Genomic DNA, 13,596 nt, shown 5'->3' on the forward strand with positions numbered 1-13,596 from the left:
GAGAGGCTAGGTCATACATGTTAAAGGATTATGCAGTTGTAAGGGACAGTACATTCCGTGGACAGTAGGGGACAGTAGAGAGCTGGTCAACTGTGGAGTTCTATCTCTATGCTGATCTCACTCATGGCCACCATCATCTGTCTGTCTCCACTAGACCCAAACAGGATGTTATGTCTTCAGCATGTTCTCTTGGCCCTTTCTCCAGAGCATGACGAACGCTGCCTAGAAGAGGGAGCTCTATGTTATGGGAATTCACATGCTCTGTTCTTGCTCTGTATAAATTTGGATATGGATTTGCAGTCAGAGGTTTAAAAGCTGCCTGTGCGCACTATAAAAGCTATATTGCTTAACTGTATAGAGGCTTGCTCCTCAGGTTGCTCCTCAGGGTTGAGGATATATGCTGTAGTATGGATTGATGGGTTGTAGTGAATTGTCAGAGGAAACATGTGTTTGGGGCCTCCTGGGGTTCATCTGTGGAGATGCAGGTGGCATGCCGACATCCATCTCATGCCACCAGGCTCTGTGCACCTGGCAGAACGGCCTCCCTCTGTGATATGTCCAATTAAACACCACATGGTGATGAAACGCTCAAGTCTTCTGGGCACCCCGATTCCCCACAGACATGTTTTGTACGCGCTTAACAAGGGGAGTCATTCTGAAGGAAGAATTAGAACACCAGTGCCTCTGTTTCTCTTTTTCAATGTTTGACTCCTTTTATACCTCAGTGGAATTTACAATTTACACAACCACACACTCATAACAGCATTGGTTTGAACAAAAGAGAAAAAAAAACTTGTTGACACGTTTACTCTCCAGAGAGATCAGCCTTCTCAATGCAAGAGACGTTACCTGAGCGCACCCCCACCCGTGACATGATAGATTACTGATATCCGCCCAGTCATCGCACGTCAGCTCGTGTGTGTGTGTGTGTGTGTGTGTTTGAGGTGCTATTCATCACCATATAGATTACACAGGATGTGCTGAGCAGGGGAAACGGCCTGGAATTTGAATGTGTGGTGTTGTGTAGCAGGGTTGCCGCAGGAGGGTGAGGTATCATGCACGAGAGAGTGCGGTTGATTGGCAGGGTTGGTGCGGCAGTCCATCGGCTCTACTGTCAACCGCTTGTTTTCCTCCCAAGGCTGGAGTTTTATCTGTCAGAGGAGGCGGGGGAATGGACTTCTCAGCATCTCACAGATACAGACATATATTCACACTGTCCTTCTCTTGCTTCCTCTCTATCTCTCTCTCTATCTGTCTCTCGCTCTCACTATCGATATTGATCTCTCTTTCTCGTTCTCTGTCTCTTACATAAACACAAACGCACACTTATACCTTAGAGGGAAATAAGTCCTGCTAACATGATTGATGGAAATAATATTTTGTGACTAAGAGTTAATGTGAATGAAAGTATTTCAATACATCGCTCAACTGAACTGGCTTCAAGCTCTCAAGAGGAAAGAACTCTTTCTCTCTCTCTCTCTCTCTCTCTCTCTCTCTCTCTCTCTCTCTCTCTCTCTCTCTCTCTCTCTCTCTCTCTCTCTCTCTCTCTCTCTCTCTCTCTCTCTCTCTCTATCTTTTCCTTTCTCTTTTCCTTTCTCTTTTACTGAAAAAAGTACTTAGATCATTTCAGATGACTTTGAAAATCATCATGTCAGGCCATCTAGCTCTTGGAAAGGATTTTTCCCCCCATTCCATTGTTTCCTATCTGTGAGTGAACACTACTCGTCGCTCATCTTGACCTTCGCAGTGAGTTGAACGTCCCATAGTATTTCCTCTGTGGGACTTATTTGGCTTCTCTCCTTCCTTTGAGAGTTAAATTCCCGCTTTCTTTTACCATTGGGCTCCATTGGTTGGGTCTCTACTCAGCCCTGGCCTGAGTTGGCTGAAGTGGTGCTTTGGTCTAATACTCGTGGATTTCCAGTAAAGCCTCTCCCTCCAATTAGCCGCCACTCGGGGCGGAGTGGAGGGAAGGGGGATGCTGGGAGACTAGCCTGAGCCGCCAGCCGTGTGGCCTGTGTTTGTTAATTAATCCGGCAGAAGCTCAGTAGGCACCTCTCTCTCTCTCTCTCTCTCTTCCTCTCACTCTTTGCTTGCTCTCTCTCTCTCTCTCTCTCTCTCTCTCTCTCTCTCTCTCTCTCTCTCTGCAGTAGAGTGTGGTAGAACTGGCCGGCAGCCTGCTTTGTTTTCGGTCAGCGCGCTGCATGCTCCCTCCATTTCTCTCACTTACTCACCCTCCCCTGTTGTTTCTTTCTCATTCCTGCCTCACTTTACTTTTTTCCTTTCACTCTTTTTCTTGCTTACTTTCTCTCTCTCTCTCTCTCTCTCTCTCTCCCCCCCCCCCCACCCCACCAATTTCCCCTCACATATGTTTCCATTCCACCCTCCCTGATTCCAGTATCCTTGTCCCCCACAGCCTTTATCTTTTTTCTCTTCTGTTATCCATTCTGTCTCATCACCCTCCCCTTCACACCTGCTGTGCGTGAGGCCCTGATGCGGTCCTCTCAGCGAGACCCCTTTCCAGGCTTACCCACCTTCACCAGCTGTGTTGTTGCTGACACACTTTGCGTTGTTCCCAGCTCAGCTGTTTCCGTTCCCATCCCTCTCCATGGAGCTAACGCAATGCTTCTTCATCCCTCAGCAAGCATCCCCCTACACACACACACACACACACACACACACACACACACACACACACACACACACACACACACACACACACACACACACACACACATCAGCTGCACAACTGTTCCACTGGCAGACCCCCCTCCTGTGTGTGTTTAAAATCATGTAAGGTGTTGAGAAGTCGAAAGACTCCACCCTTCAGATACATCATTGTCTCCTATCGTCTCCTCTCGTCCCATCTCATGTCTGACTCAAGAGGAAGCCGTCTGTGATATTAGTAACCCAGCCCATGCAAGTGCAAACAGTAATGGACGCCAACGCCATCCATTTAAAGCCATTAAGCACTGGGTGCATCAGTTGCCAATTCCAACTGAGAGAGAGAGAGAGAGAGAGAAGACCGAGAGAGAGAGCACTCTGGGAGTGTCTATTCCATTATTTCCCAGTTGCTGAAATGAAGGGCAGAATGTAAAAGATCGGAGACAACCGCACGGAGTGCTTATTTAATGGCACACCCTTGGCTCTTCTCCACCCATCAAGTCGAGGAAAGGATAGTACAGTTTCCCCTAAAGACACAAGCTCTGCCTGCACAAAACCACAATCTTCCCAGGAAATTCTGGCCCTGATGGTCAGACAGAAAGACTCCAGAAGGACCTCATCTAGTCCAGGGACGTTTGGCTAGATCACCACTGTCAATCATTCTCTTTCTCAACTGGTCTTTGGGACCATACGGTGATAATTATATTGGGGTTTTTTTTGAGTGCTGAATGGGCTTCATTGAAAGCTGGTGGTCAGTCAAGATGAGAAACGGGATTGACCAGGATTAATTCCACAGAGGGTGTGTCCAGTAGGTCTACTGTCCTGCATGTACCGGAGTGATGGACCTATCCCTCACTGATCCCCTCTATATCTGACTTGTAGGAGGGGAGCATAGTGGAGATGTGTGCTAAGAGACTGTTGGGAATGATGGGAGTGGGAACTTAATGTGGATGCGTAGAAATATACTTTTCCATGCCTCTGGAAAATAAGGTCTTGCTCTGCTTGTAAACATTAGACAGTTAATTTATGGAGTCCTTGTTATTAGACAGTTCTGGGGAGTTTATGTTTCGTCTCTTTTCTTTGTGTGAGTCAGTATGTTTGTTTGTTTGTTTGGGGGTGGGCTTGGTGGTGAGGGAAAGATCCTGCTGAGGAACGTTAGACTTGTATAATGTGCATACAGCTAGAACAGGGGAGCAGGGAGCACCGTCGCCTGACAATCAGTCAGCCCAGGTTCAAACCCAAAACTGCAGTGGTGAGACACACCCACACACACAGAGCTCTCCTAATGCATAATATGCATTTCGGATCCCTTTGGTTTGTCATCACTGCAGCCTCTATGTGCCTCACGGTTAGCCCTCACCACAACTGTATTTATTTATTTAGGAGAATGACTCAATGAATCACTATCAGCTCTCCTCATATTTCAGACCGCATTATAATGGTGGAATATTTTGCGTGGACAACACCACTGTGTGTGTGTGTGTCTCTGTCCAGGGAAGCCCAGGGACGCACAGCAGCTGACATTTTGTTCCCCCTGGAGAGAGACTTTGAATGTGTTTGTATTCCCTGTTGAGCTAGTTGCCTCATGTGCTCTCTGTCTCTGTCTCTCTCTCTTCCACACTCCACACACACTCTCTGAGACCAACAATGATAAATGTGAGATTGATACAACATTGCCTGGCAAAGAAAGACATAGTTTAATTGGTGAGTTGTAATCATAACAACCACTTCCAAATAATGGTGTTCTTATTTTAGCAATAGAAGGTTTCACTCATTGGGAATCCATAAACATATGGAGTGAGGAGCATCACGTGACCGCCATCATGTACAGAAGGAGAGCTATGAGAAACCATCCCAGCCAAACACTGAAAGTTCATTTGTTTTCCGCCTGCCTTCACTTCAGACTTGTAGTAGTCTGATTTAACTTTGTTTTTAAGTCCAAAAGCAAATAATGTCTGAAGATTCAAAGCATTATCACTTTCCAGTCCAAGCCTATTTTTTAGTACCTCTCAAATTAGTGCCTCTTAGGCTTGGACGGGGTTGGAGTCCTGGTTCGTGGTCACATTTCTGTTCATGTGACAGCATGGCGTTATCAGCCTTTTCAGGCTTTTAGCTATAAAAGTGTGTGACTAGAGCAAAGCGCCCACTAGCTTTGCATAACTCTGAATAATGTTGCACCCCATTAAAAAGACATTTTGAAATGATTTGTTAGTGATTGGGATAAAATGTATATAAGTAAGCAGTATGGGAGAATGCAAAGAAGCATACAGTACATTAGGAAGATACTGTAAGCTCATAGAGCCTCCGGTGAATGATTTGGAAGTGGCAGAGAGTGTGTGGCGAAGCTGTGCTTCCGTAAAGGTTGCGGGCAGGGCAGCCAGTGAGCGGATGCCCGTCATGGCTCGCCTTGGCGGCCATATGGAGAAGGAGTCTCCTGAGCCTTGGCAGTACTGACTGCAAGAATGCTCATCCTGTAGCTGGCTCTCCGCCCGAGGCCTCGGATATGCTAATGTCATCACAACGAACGGGGAGAGGAGGCAGGAAGTGTGCGTGTGTGCAAGCGTGCGTGCGTGCGTGCGTGTGTGTGTGGGTGAGGGGGCATACCCTCTCTGTCTTACTGCAGAATCAGGGTGTGGTTGGATTGGCCCGTTGCAGTACCCCTGTTCTCCATCACCAAAATACCGATTGAGGCCAGATGAGAACTAAATCGATCACTTGGCTCCAATTGGTCTCAGTGAAGGCAAGTTCAATGTGAACCTGATGCAAACCAGGACCCACCACTTAACCCTCTGAGCCTAAGTATGATCAAGTACACGGCTCTACATGCCACATCAACTATGTGCGCTATTTACAATGACTTGCAAATGCAAATGACCATAGATCTCCCCTAAGTAATTGCATTTTGAGAATTCAGATGGATTTGAGCCATTTTAAATGGTAATCACCCTATTCTTTGGTCATTAGTGATTGTCTGTAAACCTTTTAGATACACTGTTTTGTTGATGGAGGCGATTCCTTTTCATTTAACAGTTACCTGCAATTGGTTCCCCTGGGGGGGTCCACTTTGCTGTTTTTCTCATTTGTGCGGCCCCTAGTCTGGGTTGTGCTGACTGCATTTCTTTTTATCCGTCAGCGGCTTCGCAAACAGCAGCCTGACTGTGCTGTTCCTCTGAAGACTCTGATCATGCTCTGATCCACACGTCCACTTTTACACGGATGCCTCGCTTGTCTCTTCAAGTGTGTTACTGTGTGTGTCAGGGGCTTTTTCCAGAGATGTTGGCTTTTGACAAGAGATTGAAACTGTCAAAGGACTGATCTGGATGCTCACCGGATCAGATCTGCCCAGCTAACACCGTCACGTTAGATATCACCTTCACCCTTCAAATCGCTGTGTGATGGCAGCACAGTGGGGTCGTACATTACCGCATGACCTCACTGCAGAACCTGTTTCTGAGACATCCTTCTCACTCTAGAGTTTTTTTGAGGAGAGAGTTGTCAGATGCCAAATGGAATTTTTTTTCTTCAGTTTTTTTTTTATGTACAACAAACCAAGAGAACCATGTATTTCATTAGTTCAGAATTCTGTGTTGATTTGATGTAGTTGTATAACTATTGATGGACCATCTGACCATCCACTGCCAAAGAGCCAAATCGGCCCTGCAGCCTCTGCTCAGTACAAAAAGCTGCCACATGTGTGGCTTTGGAGATAACAACATACTGACTCACATGGCCGAGCAGGCAAACACAATGCCTTATGAAACAATCACGGCCGTCCCATGGAGGCGAAGCAACATTGTGTGTGTCTCTCTCTCTCTCTCTCTCTCTCTCTCTCTCTCTCTCTCTCTCTCTCTTTCTATATTTCTCTTTCTCTCTCTCTCTCACACACACACACACACACACACACACACACACACACACACACACACACACACACATCATGAAGCTGGCCCATCATGGTGTCTGCTGTGCTATGGAATGAGTGCTCCAGCAGAATGCCAGAGCCTGCGTGTGTCCGTGCCAATGTCCTGCGCTGTTCCATTAGCCAGCTCGCAGGCCCTGCTCAGCACGTCCCTACCCAGCCTCTGAGCCAAGCAGCCGAGATGGCCAGAGAGGAGAGAGAGGGTGCAATGTCAAAGAGCACTTTTCATCCACAAGCTAGTCTGCCATTGGAGCCGTTGGAGGGGTAGATCTCTATGACACAGGGAAAGGGTCCTTTGTCTCGGTGCCTGCTAGGGACATCAAAGTGTAGCCTTTGAAGCTGTTGAGACTTAGGGCACTGGTATATTTAAATAAGAAACAGGGATTTGTTTTCTTTCCATATTTAAAATCATACTTTGTATGTTGTACTTTGTTCTTCTCCATCAGCCAACATAATGAATAGATGAATGATCCTAGGTAGAGGCACGAAAAAAATCAGGGTTGGAGTTGTATAACAATCGCTCAGGGCCATTTGTTACTTCAAGAGAGCTCTGCTAAGGAAATAATCACCCAAAACTATTCTTTAAATAATCTGTCCAGATCATTTTTAATGCATGAATGCTGACCGTAGTGAAGTTAACCATCAGAGGATATTCCCGTTCAGAGTTACTGATCTGAGCACTGATCTGCTCATCATGTGATTGCATGTTTTAAGTGCATAGTAACAGGACATAGGAAACAAGCAGTGGATTGGTGCTTTTAAAAAAGGAAAGTAGGAGAAAAGCTCCCAGTGAGGGAGGGGAGACGACACACAGCTGGTCTTTTTTTATCCCAGGGAGGAGGTGGTCCTGGGTTGGGCTTGTGAACTAGTCCAGTGTGACTTTTCTAAAATGAGGTTAACTTGTTCCCTGTGCCCTCCCTGAGTGAGTGAAGAGGAGGAGAGAGGTGAGTGAAGAGGAGGAGAGAGGTGAGTGAAGAGGAGGAGAGAGGTGAGTGAAGAGGAGGAGAGAGGTGAGTGAAGAGGAGGAGAGAGGTGAGGGTAGTGGAGGAGAGAGGTGAGTGAAGAGGAGGAGAGAGGTGAGGGTAGAGGAGGAGAGAGGTGAGTGAAGAGGAGGAGAGAGGTGAGGGTAGAGGAGGAGAGAGGTGAGTGAAGAGGAGGAGAGAGGTGAGGGTAGAGGAGGAGAGAGGTGAGTGAAGAGGAGGAGAGAGGTGAGGGTAGAGGAGGAGAGAGGTGAGTGAAGAGGAGGAGAGAGGTGAGGGTAGAGGAGGAGAGAGGTGAGTGAAGAGGAGGAGAGAGGTGAGGGTAGAGGAGGAGAGAGGTGAGTGAAGAGGAGGAGAGAGGTGAGGGTAGAGGAGGAGAGAGGTGAGTGAAGAGGAGGAGAGAGGTGAGGGTAGAGGAGGAGAGAGGTGAGTGAAGAGGAGGAGAGAGGTGAGTGAAGAGGAGGAGAGAGGTGAGGGTAGTGGAGGAGAGAGGTGAGTGAAGAGGAGGAGAGAGGTGAGTGAAGAGGAGGAGAGAGGTGAGGGTAGTGGAGGAGAGAGGTGAGGGTAGTGGAGGAGAGAGGTGAGGGTAGTGGAGGAGAGAGGTGAGGGTAGTGGAGGAGAGAGGTGAGGGTAGAGGAGGAGAGAGGTGAGTGAAGAGGAGGAGAGAGGTGAGGGTAGAGGAGGAGAGAGGTGAGGGTAGAGGAGGAGAGAGGTGAGGGTAGTGGAGGAGAGGCGCTGCTGGTGAAGTAGTGAGCGGACGAGAGAAGAGAAGAGCAGAGCAGAAGGATGAGGGCATGGGAGAGAGGGCAGACGAGTTGGGCGCTCAGGGCAGCAGATGGAGCACAGCAGCAGCAGCAGGGGACTCACTGCAGCCCCTCTATCTGGCACTCTCTGTCTCTCTCTCATACACACGCACACATACACACACACACACACACACACACACATACCCACACACACACACTCATGCTCTCTTTTTTTCCTCTCTCTGTTTCTTTCTACCTTATACTGTTGACCGCTCCTTTTTTTCCCTCTGGCACCTTTTCTCCATTCAGGCTTATCACTTATCACCTGTTTTTTTTCTATTTGGTGACTTAATCCCCTTTACTCCCTTTTACTCTGTACTATTCCTAACTCATTTGTTGACATACCCTCCTTTGCCTTCTCTCTCCAGCTCTCGTCAGTTTCTCCCTCTCCGTGTCTCTCCTCTTTTCAGTCTTCCACTCCTTCTCTATCCATACATTTCCTCCCTCGCTCTCTCGCTTTCCTCACTACATCTCTCTCTCACTCTCTCCCTATCCCTTTCTCTCTCTCTCTCCCCCCTGTTCTCTCTCTCTTTCCCTCTCTTCCATCACATCCATCCTCCATCTTGCTCCACTCCTCCCTTCCTTCTTCCTTCATGCTGTCAGTTCTCTGAAGCAGGAGCATAAATCTCTCCCCAGCGCATAGCAGAGCAGAGCAGCGGAGAGCGGCGCGGCCCCTCTCAGAGCCCAGCCTATCAGCCACAAGCAGCCTTTCTGATGAGCTGGCTGCAGTCCCCCCCCCGCACCAGCAAGGCGGACGGGGGTTTAGAAACAGAAGATGCTTGATGGCAATCCATCAATTGTTGTTGTTGTTGTTGTTGTTGTTTTTTCAGGCTGAATGCATGGTCCTGCATCAGGACCATGTTACACTACTTCAGCACACTAATGTGATTGTTTGAAGAGGACTTCAGGAAGTAGCCAAGTTCAAAAACTCTTAATAAAGGAAGCATTAGCTTTGCAGCAAAGATTGTTATCTCCTATCATGGATGCTCAGATTTACTGACATGATGAGCTTAGCATTGATTCACCATTTTGATGTTGGTTTGATTATCAATTAGAGATCGTCTATTTAATGAATGTCTTGGAGTCCTGAGTGGCTTTAAGTCTTAGCTGTTCTCATGTTGTACAGTATCCAGACATTGACGAAGATGAGGAGGCTTTTGTAATGCATGCATTGGCCAGGTTATGATCCATGTGTTTGTGTGCAAGGGCTAGGCTACGATGACTATAATTGTCAGTCTGTATGTTTGTAGTGTTTAGTTTGTGTGGTGTTGTTCAGGCTACTGCTGTAATGAGTTTGTCTGCCGAAGCTGGTCTATAAAATGAGTATCAGAGTTGGTCTGTTTATAAACGGGCAAGGCTCTGATTTGTGTGTGTGTGTGTGTGTAATGCCCCAACCTCTGTGTTTTGTCTGTCTGTGTGTGTGGCTGTGTTGGTAATATCCTGTTTTTCGGTGTGTGTGTGTGTGTGTGTGTGTAGTCGGCAGCCCCTCTGGCTGCAGCAGGCTAATGGCTTCATGGCTGCTTGGCGGAATGAGCTGTGACAGTGCGTCCTGCTGTAGCACTCCCCACACCTGCCTGCCACCACCTCAGACAAGCTGATCAAGTATCCAATTCACACATTACGCTCAGTCGACGCCTGGATGGCACCGCAGTCCACGAAGGCTTTCTAAAGGGTGCTTGTATCAATATTTATTTATTTGATCATTTTTCAATGGAATTTTAGGCACGCTTACCACCTATAACTCAGCGCAGTTGTCATTTTTAAGAGTGTGTCTTGTACAAGAAGAATGCTAGCATCCACCTGACGACGCAGTCAATCCATCTTTCCTGAAAGAGAGAGGCTGGGGGGTAGGGTGGTGGGTTCACCACAGCAAGGCAGCAAATCTCAATGACTTGGTCATGTGACCCAATCCAATTTCTTCTGCTGTATTGCGCAGACACCGAAGGTCCAATATGAGGCACCTCAAAAACCTGCCCCTCTGTGAGGAAACATTAGCGCTGTCTGTTGGATTTATTATCCAGCAGAATGGATTTATCCCTGAAATTTGCCCACTGCAGTAGGTTTCCCCCTAAATGAGATTGACAGCCCTTTTCTCAGCAAGCGCTCATTGTTGATTTGAATTCTGCTTTGCATGCAGCAGCGAAACCGAAGAGGAACTCCATGATTTACCGCTTGCTTTTTATAGTAAAGACCTCGATTTGATTGGAAGCTGAGTCCCATTGAAGTAGGACGTAAGCATCACTACTGTGCACACAGACATCAGCTTTCAACACCTGTGCTGCTGAGGGAAATATCTGACTGTAGCTTAAAGGCTTTCCTATTTGTAGGAAACAGAACCACTCCAAACTCTTTTTTTATTTTGCCTGGAGGACAGTGAGTGAGCGAGTGAGCATCTGTGTAATGTGCTGTATCCTCTGGGTTACACCAGGAGTGCATCTGAAGGGCTCTGTTCACAGAGCGTATGCTGCAACAATTAGTTTCCACTATAATCAATGGAACTGACTGAACCACACATGAGACCACTGTGCATATTCAAAGAAATCAGACCAGTCTTCGTGAACGGAACGCCTCAGCTCTGCGCCCGTAGTAGCCCCAGTGTAAGAATATGGGATTATAGGTAGGATGTGAATCCAAACGGGTCAGACAACATAGCAGAGGTATCAGGTACCAGATGGCCAGAGAAGACCTCTCCGCCTAGCTGTCCGGCCGTTCACAGATCCCCTGCTAAATGGCACAGGGTCTGCTGACCTGCTGTCCGTCCCCAGAGCAGACATTTTGGGGATGCTGCAGAGAGTTTGGCTGCCCTAGCCTCTTATGAATATGAATTGAAGCAGATGCCTGGTTTTTTGGACAGTAGGGCAGCCAGGTACTCACCCAGTGCCACCATGGCAAAGCCCCGCTGCCAAGCCCCATGTCCCTCTGGCTGTTTCCCACAGATGGGTCTCCCTGCAATAGTCTTCCCTAGAAAACAAGTGAAATGGCTGGCAGAGATGCACAAAGAATGAAATTCCCTGTTGTAATCCTGAAATAAACAGCCACAATCTTGTGCAGGAGGCATAGAGAGGCTGGCAGTATTCCACATGATCTTTTTCTTTTCTTTTTTTTGTGAATGACTTAATGTGCTATAGCTGGAATGAAGATTGGCCCATATAAATCCTTGAAAGTGTGATGCTGTCAGGAGATGGAGAGAGAAAGGGAGAGAGGGAGAAAAGTGGGTGGAGGGAGGGAGGGGAATAAGAGCAGACGGCCCATGTGTGAACTCCTGGACAATTTACACAGGGGAGGGAATTAGGTCTGTGCTGATGAACACTTTAATGATTGCAGCTGCAGCAGCAGCAGCAGCAATGCAGCGAGTGCCTGAGAAACGGGGCAGAAGCGTGTTCACACACACACTCACACATCCTGTACACAGGCAGTATGTGTCCTTAACAAAGTCACACACACACAGGCTCATTTTAATTCTTTCAAAGCTCAGACAGACACACGTCCTATACACAGGCATTATGTGTCATTACCAAATGCTTTCAAAGCACAGTCTATACACACAGTCACAACCATGACCTGTTCTGTTAAGGAGCTGCGAATGCAGAGAAAAGCAGTAAAGACAGGAAGAGATCTGTTTGCACTGTACAACATGGTAACATGCGAAACGCATTGAGTAGCCAGTGAAGATTCATACTGTCTACACAAACACATTCTCGGGCACTTTGCACCAGTGTTTTCCCCCACCCCACCCCCCCGTCCCCTAAACGCTATGCGCTGCTGCCTGATGGAGGGTGATGGTAAATCCTTCAACTGCGTCTCATCTGCGCCAATAAAACCGGCATGAATCAGCCACCAGAGCCCCATTTCCCTGCTTCCCTACTCCCCGCTGCTCGCTTTTACTCCAGGGCCCTCTCTGCACCGGTAGGATTTACTGAGCAGTGCTCCCAGAGACAGATGGTGAGTGAGCAAGCCTCCCCTCCCGAGCCCAGCCCAACCCAACCCAACCCAACCCAGCTCAGCCTGGCTCAGCCCAGCCCGGGTCCTACACCTGGTTCTTCTGGTCCAGCATAGGTGCGCTGCAGATGTGGCCATCTGTCACTACGGCCAGCATCCACTCCACAGACGTGGGTGTGTTGACAGAGGGCAATAGTGTGGAAGTACAGCAGTTTTAGGGAATGTGGAGAATGGCATGTGGCTCAGCACATTGTCATGGTCCTTAAAAATAAGTGCCTGTCCATGTGAGGTGTATATGAAGGCTTTGGATTTGGTGGTGGTTGTAGTCCCATATGAGGTTTGTTTGGCTGATGATCCCATTTCAGTCCTTGTGCTACTGCCCCGTAACACAGAAATTAGTGGTCATACTGATAAGTGATTCACATAAGTACAGTCAGGCTCTCACGTCTATAGTTTTGAACATCCTTAAAACATGAATGCCATTTCAACCAATTTCAGTGAGTCTATCATTACATCATTTCAAGCACATAGAAGAACACTGTAGAAATGGGTGGGTAAAAATGTCTGTTGGCTTGAGCACGCTACCTTGAAATGCCCTATTATGTTTCACGGAAACTTGTTCCACAGTAGATGTTTCCCTTTTCCAAAGTTGTGTTTACATAAGCATTTAAGTGGTCCCAACTCCAGCTGCTTTCCTCAGGAGAGTACCAACCAAACTACTTTGCCTTCTAGATTTGTTTTTGTTATTCTCTTGTCTAAGCTGAAGCATTATCACTATTGATTTAAAACAGAGAGTATCTTGTTTTTGATTAGAAAAGCTGGTAAAGGAGCCCCTTGGGTCATGTGTCTGTCTGTGTTTGTGTCTGAGACACAAGGTGTGGGTGTGTGGTTATTGGGCTCTCGGGGACAGTAACGGTGAATGCAGAGCCGCTAAAAGGTCCCACTGTGACCCATAATACCTCCTGGGTGTGTGCGGGACTCTCCTTGGGCACTCCTTTGTAAGCACACACACACACACACACACACACACACACGAGGGCCTAGAAGGGCCTTGAGTTTGTGCTGTCCCTCGGCCATGACTTATCGTCAGTGAACTCCCAAGGACCAGATCAACGATGGGATTGCGGCTTCAGCAGGTCCTCTCAGTAGCCCTGCGTTTGCGTAGTGAAAAAATTGTCATCAGATTTCAGAGAGGGAATGTCTGCTTTACCATCTACGGTCAACCTTCCCAATCTGTCACTCAGCTGTAATTGCAACTGACTGATATCAGTTGTCCATTAAGGCTAAGTTG

General features: G+C 47.6%; 1 protein-coding gene across 2 annotated transcripts in view; it reads left to right on the top strand.

Annotated features, from left to right (window-relative positions):
- gosr1 (golgi SNAP receptor complex member 1) overlaps positions 1 to 13,596 on the top strand; it is a 35,628-nt gene that overhangs the window by 9,534 nt on the left and 12,498 nt on the right. The gene's annotated exons all lie outside the window — the stretch shown is intronic.

The sequence above is a fragment of the Alosa sapidissima genome, chromosome 15 (assembly GCF_018492685.1).
Source record: "Alosa sapidissima isolate fAloSap1 chromosome 15, fAloSap1.pri, whole genome shotgun sequence".
NCBI lineage: Eukaryota > Metazoa > Chordata > Actinopteri > Clupeiformes > Clupeidae > Alosa > Alosa sapidissima.